This window comes from Neofelis nebulosa, chromosome 1 (assembly GCF_028018385.1).
Source record: "Neofelis nebulosa isolate mNeoNeb1 chromosome 1, mNeoNeb1.pri, whole genome shotgun sequence".
Classification (NCBI taxonomy): Eukaryota; Metazoa; Chordata; class Mammalia; order Carnivora; family Felidae; genus Neofelis; species Neofelis nebulosa.
In genome coordinates this window covers 70,580,678-70,593,224 of record NC_080782.1, presented here as the reverse complement: position 1 = coordinate 70,593,224, position 12,547 = coordinate 70,580,678, and the positions used below count along the sequence as shown (strand labels likewise).

The 12,547-nt window shown below is 41.1% G+C and overlaps 1 pseudogene; it reads right to left on the bottom strand.

The window, feature by feature from the left end:
* Positions 1 to 10,844: 10,844 nt before the first annotated feature.
* On the bottom strand, positions 10,845 to 11,263 carry LOC131516446 (small nuclear ribonucleoprotein F-like; annotated as a pseudogene).
* Positions 11,264 to 12,547: the final 1,284 nt, after the last annotated feature.

Below are 12,547 nucleotides of genomic sequence, written 5' to 3'. Positions count from 1 at the left end.
TCATTTTCTCTATAAAGTACCCCCTGACCTCCCTCCATCCTCCAGTCCATACCAAAAGTCACTTGTTTGCTCTCTCATGCTCTCACTTTCCTCTGTAATCTTGGGAAAGCACTAATTATTTCTTAACATTCAACACTTTGTCCAATAGGTAGAGGGCTTGTGTTGTCTTTTACCTCTTGAGGAGTTCTGTGAGTTGTTTTTTTTTAATGTTTGTCCCACCTGTTTCATAGCCAACTCCATAAGAGAAAGAAGATGTTGTCTTATTCATTATCCTAACCTCCACACAGTTCCTTGCACGTGGTCAGTGCTCAGTAATTGTATGTGTACATTTCTTCTGTCTAATCATATTTTATCTGTTTAAAGATTCTCTTCTTCCTCTTCATGTTGTGTCATGGAGAGTCACCAGCAGCTGTGGGGGGAGGGGGGGAGGAAGGGGTATGTGAAGGAGGAGGAGCACCATCTCCTTAGATTGTTCCAGTTGAGACAGTTTCTCCAGGGGCAACTAGGCTCTGAGTGTTTAGCTCCCCCAAATTCATGTTGAAATCCTAATTCCCAGTGTGATGGCAGGAGATGGAACCGAGAAGTGCTTAGGTTATGAGGGTGGAGCCCTCATGAATAAGATTAGTGCCCTTATAAAAGAGACCCCACAGAACTCTTTAGATCCTTCTGCCTTGTGAGAACACAGTGAGAAGTTGGCAGCATGCAACCTGGAAAAGGGCCTTCACTGAACTCCACCGTGCCAGCTCCATGATCTTGGACTTCCAACCTCCTGGACTGCGAGTAACAAGTATTTGTTGTTTATAAGCCACCTAGTTTATGTTAATTTTGTTATAGCAGTTTGAATGGACTAAGACAAGGTCTCTTCTCCCCACTGAGGGACCCAGTTCCCATTCATTTGGTGACCCATGATGCAGATGTAGTCTTTGTACATACCAAGCCTCCATGCCCTCCATCACCTCTGCACACCAAAGGCTGCCTGACTTCCAATTCCTTCCACTCTCTGTCCAAACACTTTCTTTTCCTTGCTGCAGAAGCCTGTGCACGAGGAAGCCAGAGTGCTACCCAGCTAATGCTTGAGGAAACAGCCTTCAACCAATGACAGAAGGGGAGTTGATGGACCAGTGTCCTAGCTTCCTTGCCACTTCATCCCAAGGCAGAGTGACAGGCGTGTTCTACACTGTCTCCAGAGACTATGCACACTTAAAACTCACTACTCCTCACACTACTCACACTTAAAACCTTGTCTCAGTGTCAGCTTCTGCAATAACCCTAATCAGGAAAATTTGTTTTACATTCTTTTGGACATCTTCTCCCATATGTCAAAAACAGAAGCCAAATCCTTTTCAAAGCAAGCTCTGGTTGATGCCAACAGAGGCAGAAAGACTGATTCTAGCAGCCTGGTACCAGGCTTTTCTGAGTGGTCCACTCAGCACACTCTGGGGTGCCTCCACACAATGTGCTTCCAGTAGATTCTAGGTCTGGTCATTTCTAAAATTCAGAGCTGACTATAGTAGCACCAAAGAAAATTCACTGGGTCTGGCATGATGTGCTTCATACAAAATCATGCAGCTTCAGATTCTCTGACACAAGTGGCTGGGGATAGACCATATTTTCATAAAATTATCAACAATCTTCATGTCAGTACAAACCAAAACAACTGTTTACATTTGCCAGGTTTCCTAAACTAAATAGGTAGGAACATTTTATCTGACACATGGGCAGAATGCGTTAAGAAAATTAGAAAACATTCTTTCATTAAGTAAGGGTCAGTCCAGTATCAGAACAAACCTATTCTGAAGTATCCACTTATGAGCACAGTCCACTTTTAATACAATAAAATTTCCTTCTTCACTGGTCTAGGTCATGTTTGAATCCATAAAGCAGCATGACCCAAATTTGACATTATTTGTAGGTATGAAAACATGGTGTTCTGAAACGAATTATAAATGCTTCACTGAACATTAGTAGGAAAGTCTTCTCTTGAAAAATGGAAATCAAATGTCTGGTGTAATATGTATCACTCTTAGAAATAAGACAAATTCTATACAAGGGACAGAATCTTACCTGAAACAAGCTTGTGTATATTCAATCCAGCCATTGTTGTCATCACTAACAATAGCTGAAGCAAGTTCTTAACAGAAGGGATTGGGAATGCTGGATCCACAGGGCAATGAGAACCATAAATGACACACTGTATTGTTACATCAACTGTTGTACTCACTGTCTAGCAGGGTTGCATATTTAGATCTACAGCAGTGTCAGTAATTATTGAGAACACTGGCCCACTGTGACTAGGGAGTTGCATCTCTTCTGGTCTGATCTTCTTGGATCTTGGAGTCTCTTTAAATGTTGTCAAGTTCTCCTAGTGTTCATCTATGTGTTGCTAATGCTCTCACTACCTTCTTCTTGATCAAATTTTTTTCTCACTTGCAGAAAATTCTCAGCTTATGCATATTCAGTTGTTCAATGTTCACTTTAGTACAGAATCTTTACTGACTCTACTTTCCAAGAGTTGGCCCAACAACTTGTTGGCCACTGGTTACTCCCAACCCCATATCTGGTTGCTGGCCACTGGTTACTCCCAATGCCATATCTCTACTGAACTGGGAAGAATACTGGCTCTGTGTCTGTGTGTCTCCATGCAGCTGCCAGTGCTGCCATCATGGGAGGGTTTATTATGCATGCTTGCTTTTAGGTGGGGGCTAAGGAGCATGGAAGGCTCATAAGATTTTTAAAAATGTACCAGAATATGAATTCCAGAACTAAATATAGTCCCAATTTGCATGGTACAGAGTGATTTCCACCTGCATTTTCTGTGAGATTGTCTTTGAAAATTAAACCATTAACACAGAGATACGTTATGCTGACCAGTATGTCCCTTTGGCTCAGGTCTTTTTGTTGGTCAGAACTGAGCTCTCTTCAAATCACGTAGAATTCTGAGTTTGAGTCAGACTAATTTATGTCTCTGTAAATGTCTTGCTTGGAGATGAGCTTGTTAAAACAATTAAAGGCAGAGCAGATGCAGTAGATCTTTAGAGAAAAAAAAAGTTCCCAGGATAATGAAAATCAATTGGATAATGTTAATGTGGAAATGGCTTTCAGAGATGGTTAGAGTGGTTTATCATATTAGTTGCAGACCTCAGAGGACATTAAGAAAATGTTATGCATGTATTGGAGTACAGGGAGTCTTTCTGGATCATATAACTTCAGATGTAGATGACCTGTCATTTCTCTTAGATTTGTTTAATTGCTCCAGTGCTCAGAATCCTACTTAGTGGTGAAACTTAAGCTTCTTGCATGTGAGGGGCCAGTCAGAAACATTTCCCCACACTAGTTTGCTGGATCTCAGCAACAGGTCAAAGGCCAGGCAAGAATTATTGAACATCTCGTATTAAAATTGGAGCCTAGTTCAAGGCCTTGTGCTATTGATTATTCCCTCCTTCTCCTCTATCATCAGCCTGTTCCTTGTATGTGGCTCCTTTCCATTAATGTTTAACATTTTAAAATGCTCGAGGTTCTCCTGCCTTAAAATTTAAATGCCTCACTCCACCCCCTTCTTTTTGTAGTCAGATTTATTACACTGGCTCCAGTTCCTTACCTCTCCTTCATTCCTCAACCCTCTGTGAACACTACTCTTGCCCAGATCACAAATGTCCCCCTTGTCCTTGAATGCAATGGACACCTTTCAGTCTAAATTTCCCTTGACCTCTTGGCCATTTTTGGTGTTGTTGACCTCCTTGGGATCTCTCTGGGATGGGGTGGAAGCTGGCAGGTTGAGGAGGCAGTTCTCCGTGACGTGAGGGAGATTAGAAGAGGTAAAAGGTGTGCAAAGGAAGTGGGAATGAAGGGTATATAAAGATACAGAGTCACAGGGCACACATCACCCCTTCGCCAGAAAGTCCACATTGATCCTAGAAACACTACTCAGCGCCCTGTGCTGTTTGTTACAGGAAGAAAGAATCACAAGTAGTTTTGTAACACCTACTTTTTTTCTTTCTCCTTAAAATACACCCAATTGAGTAAAGACAAGATGCCAGTTTCCAGGCAACACACACAAATAATGGCATCATCCTTCTCTTTGAATTTCTGGTAAGTTTATCAAGCATAATACACTATATTATAAGCAAACTCTTTTTAGCTGCTGAAACTAGTCAGGTTAGCTATCATTTTTGTGTTCCCCTCCTCTTCTCTCCAGCCACATATCCTTCTTCCACATCAACCCACTACCAGCTTTCATCAAATTCTATAAATATAACTTCTTGATTTATAGACTGTGCCTTCATCCTTTCCAATATGTTTGTTTCTACCATGATACTCTAGCCATGACTTCTATCCAAGTAGCTTTCTGAGGTGCCTAGAATGGCAGTCAGGGATTTGTTTTCTTTACAGTTTGCTTTTTTAATTTCCTATACAGAGCTTTCAGCATGTAGATATAAGAGGCCATAAATGGTGTACTTCATGGTGGTGTTCTTTGCAATCTCCTTCTCATTTCCTCCTAAGCACTTAGGTAGCCATTTTGTGGCTGTGTCTTTTCTGTGTAATGCTTATCGTTGAGCAGCTCTCTCTGCTAGGAAACACTTCTTACACACACAGTGGTGTCTAAAGTTTTGGTTGAATCTCAAACCTCTCCCTACCTCTAGTGACTTTCATTCTTCCTTCCTGGGTCTGCCTTGTGCTGCTACTCAAGACCACCTGTGTGTTCATCTAGAGTGCTGTCTGATTGTTTAGATTGTTCTACTGATGGGTCACACAATAGTGTGTAAGGTGAGTGAAGACTGATGTCATGTCTTCATTTAGGGAAGGCCACCTCAAAGCACTCCCTCTTTGTTGTTACAATAAAGGAATTTTTTTTTTACTCTGATTAAAATTTTAAAAAAATCCAAAGACTTTACAATGGCTTATAAGGCCATTATCCTGTTAACCCTGCACACACCTCCTGCTACTCTCCCCTTTCACTGTTCTCCAGCCACACAGCCTTCCTCATGTCCCCAAATAATCCTGAGACTCTCCTGCCTAAGGACCTTTGCTCTCCATCCCCTTGCCTGACTGCTCTTCCTCCTCAGTTCCTACTGGGCTTACTCATCTCCACCAAGTCTGCTCAAATGTGATCCAAGTCTGCACAACCTGCACACTCTGTCTCAGAACTCCCAATGGCCCAAATTCTTGCTCTGTTCTTTTGTCCATAGCAAATGATATAATTTACTTATTTGTTAGGTTATTGCTTATTGTATGTCTGCCAAGTGCCTTTCCAAGAGGGCAGTGACATCTGTATCTTCATGCTCTATATAGTGCATATCCCAAGTGCTGAGAAAATGTCAGGTACATAGTAGGTACTCACTTTTTTTCATTATTATGTGAATAAGTTAATGAGAGGGAATATTAATGAAGTTAATGGTTGTCTTTTCTTTTTCTGACAAGTGTCTCTAGCTCTGTCTAGTATCTTCATGCTTGTTCACAGCTCAGAGGAAAATTAGTGCTTGGAAAATGATTAGAGTTTCAATTGCCAGAAACTATAATTTTGACAAAGGATTGTGTGGTGGGGCGGGTCTGAAAAGGAGGAGTGAGTGGCACCACAGGTGAAAAAATGAGTTGGAGGGATATAGATTCAGGAGGTAGCTGTAAAGGGCAAAGCAGCAGAACTGTGCCCAGATCCACTAGAATGTCGGACAAAGGGGAGGGAGCAAACAAAAATGAACTCAGTTTCTTGTTTGGAAGCATCCCAGGCAAGGAAGTTTGATGCTGCTGCATTTGCTCGGAGTTGTAATACTGTTATGACAGGAGTGCAGACCTCAATCATGCTAGCAGAGCTAGAGCAAGAAGGCCAAGAGACCGTGTCAGAGAACAGGTCCAGAGAACAGCTGACTCACAAAGATAAGAACATAAGAGAAACATATTTGTGATTGTCACACCATGTTTCCTCCTGGAGGTGAGTGAGTTATGGTATTAACAATGAACTCATCTAAGAGTTGTCCTCACTCCTTCCACCCTCTGGGCTAGAACTCATCACTCTCAACTTCCCAGAACTGGGAATGAGAGCTTTACTGAACAGTGAATTCAGGCAACAATTCTGGAGCAGCTTCTCTGCGCCAGGCCTGTGCTGAGTCGTGTGAGATACGAGAGGGCAATCAATGTGGTCACTGCCCTCAAGATACTTCTCATTGAGGGAGAAGACCAGTGTGTGTACAGATAATATAATGGCCACTGACAATGGTAATAAAAAGCCTTTAATCTGACTGTTGGGAGGTTTTTTCTATTTGGAAAAATCAGGGAAGCTTTGGTAGAGAAGGTGGAGGCTAAACTCAAATAGGAGAATAGGTGGGACCTTGTGGGATGGGCAGCACATTTTCAGCAGAAGGGACCACAAGGGAAAAGACATAATTTTGGAATGGGAAAGTATGGATATGGCAGATTTTTATTCAATAAAGTACATATGTACTCCAGAAGCAGTAGCAGACAATAAGGATAGAGAGGAAAGGAGCATTCAAACTGGAGAGGAACCCTGGCAGCAGTGACAAGTCATTGTATATTTTTGAGCAAGTGTCTAGATGGATCAGAGTGGAGTTTTCCCTTACATGTTGAGAAGTGGAGACTAAAAGGAATCCCTTGGGAAAGAGCCCACTGAGTCCTGAATCATTATCAGGACTGAATCATTATCATGATAGACATGGGACATCAGAAGGTAAAATAGAATACTGTATTACAGAAGTGAGAAGGCTGTTCCCTGTGCTCCAAGTTCTGGATCACGACATCCAGGCCTTTCTCTGGACCTTCCTCAGGCAGGAGGCCACAGGAACTAGGGCTGAAGAAAGCATACCCAGGCCCAGGAGAAATAGCAGTCATCTATCTGAAATTCATGTTTCCTGAATAGATTTTTTACCTCGCATTGTTTCTGCCAGCTTGCCAATTTCTTTTTCTGGTTTTACATTAAGTCAAATTTTTTTTTAATACAACCTTTAAAAGGAAACATAATAGACATATCAAGTGAAAAATATGCAGAAGGGAGCTGTAAATCCTATTTCTAAAAGTAGTAAGATAGAATAATCACATCCATTTGAGAATCATGGTCACAAAGGCATCATCTAATGTCTGATTAGATAGTCTTCTTCAAGAAATAAATATAGATGTTGACAATTTTGTTGCTTTCTGTGCATGCCATCATAGGCCTGACTTCTTCAGAGGTTACAGGGCATGAGTAGAGAAATTGCTCTAAAAATAATCCTCTGTCATTTTTCAATTTCTAAATAAAATTGGTTACTTGGCTCAGAGAGTGCTGCACAAGAGATAAATCATTTTTAAGAAACATTGAACTGCTATTAAATTTTTTTCTTTATGTGGTAGACATTCTCACGTTAAAAATAAATACGTACTTTACAAATTAAAGCATAGCAGGAGCATTTGTTCTATCAGAGTTGACAAGAAAACATGTTTAAAGGAGTATACCATCTGCTTCTCTGCCTTATGTTGACACGTTCCTGTTCCTTCGTATGTACCTACATGCCTCGATGTACATCATGTATTAATAACAGACAGTGTGACAGATGCTCCCATTTTGCTGCTTTTGGAAAAAATGTAGCAGATTGTATTCAGATATTCCATGATTATATTGTCTCATTTTGAACAATCACTGTAGACTTACGCTGTTCTATAAGTAGCCAAAGCTAAGCACCGACCCATGTCTTTTCACCTTACCTGGGAACACTGGCTGTGGAGCTGTATTTTAAAACCATGGAGGTTTTGTTAGTCCATTCGGGATGCTATAACAGGATACATTTGAGTGAGTGGCTTGTAAGCAACAGAAACTTATCTTTCACTGTTCTGGAGGCTGGGAAATCCAAGATCAGGGCGCTAGCAGATTCTGTATCTGGTGAGAGTCCACTTCCTGGTTCATGGACTGCTATTTTCTTTCTGTGTCCTCACATGGTGGAAGGGGAAAGAGAGCTCTGTGGGTTTTTGTATTTTTTTCCCATAAGGACACTAATCCCATTCATCAGGCCACAACCTCATGAACTCCAGAATTCCCAAAGGCTCCACCTACAAATACCATCCCACTAGGGATTAGGATTCAACATAAATTTTGTGGGGACACCTCATTCAGTCTATAGCAAATGTATACCAGCCTTGTCTGGCCTCCTGAAACATCTTTGTCTCTCTTCTGCAGAAGGCCTTAACAGGAATTTTGGGTTTTAAAATTTTTACATATTTTGATTAACTGCCGTATGTCCAGAAATACTTCATTCTTAATTTTAAATACTGTGTATATGCTTAACACCCCCCTCCCCCCCACACACACACACCACGATGAGGTTGCATTTTTCCTTAAAGATATTTAGCTAAAGTCCATAGGGCCATCCCAGTACTTGAGGTAAAATCCAATTGGAGTTTGCCTTCAATGCCCACATTTGTTTCAGTAATACCACTCAGTTCTCCTCACACACATCTTTGTCTTTTCACAATACGTTTTTGGAGTGTTGCTACTTAGTTAAAAAGCAATGCTTAATAAGCTTTACTGGTTTAATACAATTCCTACATAGAAGCTCAGTATGTGTCTGTTGGTGAGAATCTATAGTTGGTTTGACAACTCTGCCCCTCCACAATGTGTGGATATTTTATAATGCGTTATTGGATTCCAGCTTATTTTGCAGCATAAATGCATTTATTTGCTTACATTAAGTGTTCTCTGTTTACATGCAATCAAAGTTTTATTTTCCTTTTAGTGTAAACACTTTTGATGAACGCAATGTATCCTTCAGTTAAATGTGACATTTCCCTGCTTCCCTTCCAGCTTGTCTGACCTTTTACATAGCCACTGAATACTGCTCTGCTGTAGGACATGAACAGCCCTTCCCATGGCATGATGAATCTAATCAAAGGTGTGTCCTTAGGGAACACGGAAATATTGATGCTGATGTTCCAGGAGGAACAGGGTGGTTCAGGAAGCTGAAAGGAAGCAGGAATCAGAGAGCACAGACCATTCTCAGGTGTGTGTGTACTAGGAATATTACCTGAGTAACTTACAGCCCGAGTCCAACAAACATGGCCTTCACATTTTAAACACTCTTTACCCTTCTGGGTGATGTGCAGAAGAGTCCAGAAGCTGCCATAAAGAAAAAGGGAACTGCTAGGGAGCTCCCTCTCTTCCCTCCCTCTAGCCACACACACACACACACACACACACACACACACACACACACTAAAATGGTTAATAGAAAAGACAGGTGAAAATTGGTCCTGTGTTGTTCCTAGGAACAAGTTAGTATCAAAGTGGGGAAGTGCAAAGAGACCAATTTTAGCATTATAATAATGGTATTTAATTTGTACGTAGATTTTCTCACTAATGCATAAATGGGCTTGGGAACTCTATGGTACTGATGTTTCCACAGGAACCGCTATGTTCTTCTCTATTGGAGGATAAAATTGACTGAGATCAGTGGTTCTTAGAGCTGGCTATACAGAACTGAAGATTTCTGAGCCCTGTATCAGACTTACTAACCGAAATAACCAAGGGAAGGTCCTAAATATATGTCCTTTTATAAACGCCCCAGGTGGCTCAGATGTGTAACCCGCATTGGAAAGCACTTGTAACATAGAACTCTCAGATGCCATTCCAAACTGAATTTCTATTCACATATCCACAATGATTGCAACTGCAGTAACAATCATAAAAATAATACCTTTGTCATAAGATATCTGATACTCTTTCTATGCCCAAGCATTACTTTTCTCCATCTTGGCTTTACTTTCAGCCAAGATCTCTCCAAGGGATGATAAACTGACACATGGTTCCTAGCCAGGGTTCCTTCCAAGTAATATTCATTTGCCAAAATCTTATATTTCCCACAATATGAATAGAGGCATGAAACTAAACAGGATTTTTTTTTTAAGAATTATGTGCTGATAACCTGAGAATAGTGCAGGACAAAATAAGTTTGGGTAGACACAAAGACAAACACTTTGTCACTGAGTCATCGCACCTGGAATATTCTACTGTGGATAGATGCAAACATTCCTCTCCAGGAATCTCTTGAAATCATGTGGGGTCCTACATGTCCAAGAGGACTGAGTCCTGTCTACAGGTCAGAGATTCTTGCCATCCTAAATTTTGTATTAACTTTCAACCCCCAAATGAATCTACAATTCCAACAACTTTTTAAGGGTCTAGCTTCAGTGTCTACCTGTGAGAGGGTATGTCTGTACCTGATAGCATGGGTTGTAATAGTGGCCCCAAGTCCTGACTCCAGTTTTCACAAGGAGCCTTTGTTTTCATTGTTTTTCTTTGAAAATGGCACAGGAAGGTGATTGGACTTTTGTAGTTTTTTGTTCATTCTTTTGTTTATTAGTTAACTTCCCTCTACAGAATGAGAGAATTAAATTTGTTTGATTGGTTCAAGGATGTATCTCCAATACCTATAACTTTTGTTGAATGAATAAATAAAATAATTGTTTTGACAGCTGGAAACAGAAGGGAGATCAGTGGCCAAATTGTGGATGCTTCTTACCTTCTCTGTAGAGACTTTGCATGCACTTGGTCCACCTGACCAAACACAAGGTCTCTTCCCTTCTGGGGAGAGAAACTCCAGACAGACTACTCCCAGAATGATGAATACCAAAGAGAGTTTGTGGTCTGTAAGCTGTGCTTGCCTTGGAAAGAGGTCATTTGGTTGAGGCCATTAGCTTCATCAAACTAAGTCATGGACCACTGAATACCATCCTGCCAGGAAGTTGGAAAGGTGTGAGTGGTATGCAAAGCGTGAAGGGCTGTTCACTACATAGAATATCTAGGTGCTCCATGGAAATGCCCAAGAAGCTCCACGTTGTGAAATCAGCGAATTGAAGATAGATGCTTAGTGAGCTGGAGTCAGTGGAAAGTAATTTCCCAGGTCAACCAATTAGAGGCCTTTTCAATCTCCTCCTCCTTTGGCTTTCTTATTTATGTTTATTGTCTACAAAAAGATGCTATTCTCTCATTTCCCCATCTTCTTCCTCTTCTTCAATACCCGTGATATAAAGGACATTATTACATCTTATTAAAACTTCACCCAATGTTCAGACAATGTTCTATCTAAGTATTCTTCTGTGTTTGCAAGCTGCATGTTCATATAGTCATCTATAGATAACAGGTAGCCTTTGTACTCCATTCCTCACTTGAGTTTCTCCATTACTGGCTCCCCTTTAATCCACTGAGAAAAGGCCTGGGATTGAGGGGCAAATTCACAGTGACTACATACAAATGCTGCGGGCCACTGGCCACCAACCCAGCTGCCATTCATCCCTCATAACTGGAACAGCTATGGCTGGATTCAAATCCTCCTTTTGCTTTCCCATTTATCTGTATTAGTAACATTTTCTTCTTTGACACATCAATGTCGCAAATGAAAAATATTTCACTGCTTTTTCCTATAAAATTCCAATTTTTTAAAACTACCTTGCCATTTCTAAGATGGTATTTGACAGAGAACGCCCTGTCATCACAGGGATCAGTTGCAAGAGTGATCTAGGTGGGGGCCTGAGAGCCAGGAAGGGAGAGTTTGGAGACACCATTCCACAGGTAACCTGTCTTCCCTGGGAGCTACCAAATGGCCTTCACTGCACCAGCTCAGATATTTTTGGATCCAACATTCTGTAATTCACACTTAAACAAGAGACAATGGAATGAACATCTTGAAGGTTTTAAAGAAGAATTTCTTTTGCCACCTACCATCTAAACATGACAGACCAAATCTTCTGAAGAGTTTTCGACACCCACAGCCTGGCAACTCAGAGTAGGAAAAAAACTCATGCACAATATACACTTTGAAAAGTATTTTTAGTTTCTTCCATGAAGTGACATTTGATTTTACTCTACTTAAAAACATTTAACTGTCAGCAATGGCTCATGTCTGCTAAATTCTGTAATTCCTGTGAACAACTTGCTTAGTTCTTCCAGACAATGGACAGCTTCATCCTAATTTGTTTGCCCAAGTTGTGGCAATTTGGTGTGGTTGCGAAACAATGGAAGTTTACCAAGGGAAGTGGTAGCATCTGCTCTCCGAGGACAAACAAGAGTCCAAGTCCTAATCTAGAATGGGATACATTTAGATCTACCCAAGTTGGTATATATGAGATATATTAGTGTCTTTGGGGGAAAAGTGGCAGATCCAAAGTGGGTAATTTGAGAGCAGTTTTAAAAATGGATTACTTAACAATGGTGTGGCAGAATTTGGGGAGCTAGTGAGGAAATTCCCAGGGCTAGAGACAGCAGGGAGTCACCACCCCTAGGCCTTAGACGGATGGAACAGTTTAGAAGCTCAGAAAGAGTAGCAATATAAAAAGAACTTCCTAGTCCAGACCTCACTCTCTTGCCCATCTTCCAGTTTCCTGCAACTGCCTCTCATTGGCCAAACCTGTCAGAAGTCAGATGACAAAGGGGCACATTGATTTGGCTTCCTGCAGTGGGATGGAGAAGGGTAGACAATGGATTCCAGGGCAAACAGAAGATGTGCAGTAGATGGAGATTTAGGGAGACAAGGGTAATCAACTGAATGCTCTTATTCATCCCTTTGTCCATTCT